The sequence below is a fragment of the Oxyura jamaicensis genome, chromosome 26 (assembly GCF_011077185.1).
Source record: "Oxyura jamaicensis isolate SHBP4307 breed ruddy duck chromosome 26, BPBGC_Ojam_1.0, whole genome shotgun sequence".
NCBI lineage: Eukaryota > Metazoa > Chordata > Aves > Anseriformes > Anatidae > Oxyura > Oxyura jamaicensis.
The window spans coordinates 5850916-5853342 of NC_048918.1; the positions used below are offsets into that span (position 1 = coordinate 5850916).

The following is a 2427-nucleotide window of genomic DNA, read 5'->3' on the forward strand; positions in this document are numbered from 1 at the left end:
ACAAAAGGGAAAGGGGGAGGGCAGCAAGAGGGAGAGATTTTTTGATTCATTGTCAAAAATTACCCAAACATTATTGCCAAAATGTCTACATTTTTATGCGCTTAAGCACAGTGAGTTATGGAAATCTTAAAACAATGGAATGATCTCCTTCATTGCTCTCAATTTGTTCAAAGTAACCACTCCTCTTAACAAAGTGGAATCTCTTTTTCCGTTTTATTGACTTACAAAAACATCTCTGCTATCAACAGCATCCATGTGCATGTCATAAATACCAGGGTGGGACACGGAGCTTTGGGTAGTGGGGTTTTTTTTAAAAACCCAGCTCTGCCCCAGCCCTTTCTCAAGAAACGTTTTTATGGTGTTAGGTTGATTTGGCAAATTTTCTATTCGAACCTGCCCGAACAAGAGGGGCTCTGAATTCCTTGAATCAAGTCCAAACATACAGCTCTCTGGTTCCCTTGCTCTCGTCTTCGCTCTGTGGGAGTCCCTTATCTGTCAGTCACGTACCGCTCTTATAAATCTTCTGCAGCTACAGCGCGGGCGCAGGGTGCGCCTTACACACTCCGGCTGCCAGGTGAGGGGCTGCAGAGGTGAAAGCAAGTGCCAGTGATCCAGATAAAGCACATGTTTCGCAGCCCTGAACACACAAAATAAGACAGACAAAATTGGGGGGGTCCTCCCGCAGCCCTGGAGCAGGCTGGCTCCCCTCCAAGCGCAGCTCACACACAGGCAGGAAGACGCCCCGTGCCAAGAGGTGCCCAGAGCCCTCCTGCCCCTGGGGACAGGTGCCCTCAGCACTCCTGCCGGTCTGGCGGCACGGCACCATGTGCTGCCGTGGGGAGAAGGCCCTCGCCAGCAGCTGTGCCTGCATAGGGAGCCACAACAAGATGGCAAGAAGGCCGACGACAAGACCAGCATGCAAAGCTCTGCTCCTCCAGCTGTGCAAAGCTCGGCCGTGTGGGCGTGGGCTTTGATTTACAGCTGCCCTGTGATGGAGCTACGGCAGAGAAAGTGCTGACCTGGGAGAGCAGTGGGCAGCAGCCTGGGGAGAGAATGGGGGGGGGGGGGGGTGTGCTGCAGCGTCCTGAGGGCAGAGCTGCAGCACTGGGGTGCTGGTGAGGAGCCAGCCCACCGCAGCCACCCGCACCCATGGGCGCCCTGAGGAAGGGACACAGGCTGACACGTCCCATCTGGGGACTGCAGGAGCTGGCTGCACAAGGAGCTTTGGGAGGAGCTGTGGCACCAACAGGAAGGTTCCAGAACAAAGTCCTCCATCGCTCTCTTACTTGCAGGTCACAGCACGGCGGGCTGTCAGTGGATGGACCGCGACCCTGCGCCCAGCGGGGCCCGCGGACGTGCCATCCACCAGGCTTCGCAGCCTCCGGCAAGGACGATCTGCTGTGGAAAGGAAAGCTTGTGTGAGCCCCAGAAAAAATGTCTTTAGCCTTATAAACTGACACAGTTGTTTATAATATTCCTAAGTGCCATTGCGTGATGATAGCAATTCTCCGACAGGGAAAATTTACTTTTTTCCTTCTTTTTTTAAATAAAGTTAGAAAGCTGTAAGTCCCACAAAAGATGTTTGGGCTATTATTCAGGGTTTGTTTGTTTTTTCTGTTTCCTATAAGTAACACACTGAGGGCCATTTGCTGGTGATAATGTTACAGCCTTACCGCAGCGCTGTTGGTGCAGCGCGGTGCTTGAGCTGCCCTAGCCAAGCCGTGCCCAGCACCACAGGCAACCAGGACCCAGACCCAAGGCTGCCCCCCTGCAGCCGCCCACCCAGCCCAGCACCAGCACCACTCACGGGGGTGAGGCTGGGCTCTGGGCAGCCCTGGCAGCCTCCTGGTCAGCAGCTCCGATCACACAGAGCCGAATCCTGGCGCTGTGAAGGCTGCAGCCGCCCCGGCGCGGAAGGAGCTGAACTTCCTGGGAAAGCGGCTTGAATGTGAACTGCTGAAAGTTAAAAGTTGTTGACCTTCTGGATAAATTTTTTCTGTCCACATTTCACATCCTGGGGCATGAAACCATTACTTTTTGTGTGGAAAAACTTCTCCATGTGAGTCAGGCGCTTTGCTGAGGACGTTGCAATCTCCAGTTTGCTTATACTGAGCTAGAAACAAACAAACAAGAAGTGAAATTGGATAGCTACCGCAATCCTCGAAACAGCAAAAAACAGTAGGGATTTATCAAGGCCTCATGTGGGACACGGCACGACTTCGGCGAGGCTGCTGAGCTGACTGATGGCCCTCCTCCAGTGCGCCCGTGCCCTCACGCTTCAGCCACTGCGGATGCAGCCCCGTGGTTGGGGATGGAGCTGGCTCCCCACGGCCCTGCCCTCGCCACCAGCCAAGGCACAAGGACGAAGGCCATGGGCCTGAGCAGAGCCCAGGCACGCGCGGAAGCCGTCAGGTTGTGTGCACTGGC

At 54.6% G+C, this 2427-nt stretch overlaps 1 long non-coding RNA gene across 2 annotated transcripts; it reads right to left on the bottom strand.

Moving 5' to 3' along the window:
• Positions 1-199: 199 nt before the first annotated feature.
• On the bottom strand, positions 200-2112 carry LOC118178621. Of its 2 annotated transcripts, none has more exons than XR_004756229.1 (3): positions 1808-2112; positions 1287-1395; positions 200-637 (listed from the first exon to the last, which is right to left on the bottom strand). It is a non-coding gene; the product is annotated as an uncharacterized LOC118178621 (long non-coding RNA). The 2 variants fall into 2 exon arrangements; XR_004756228.1 differs by having other exon boundaries at positions 1287-1398.
• Between the last annotated feature and the right edge of the window lie 315 nt (positions 2113-2427).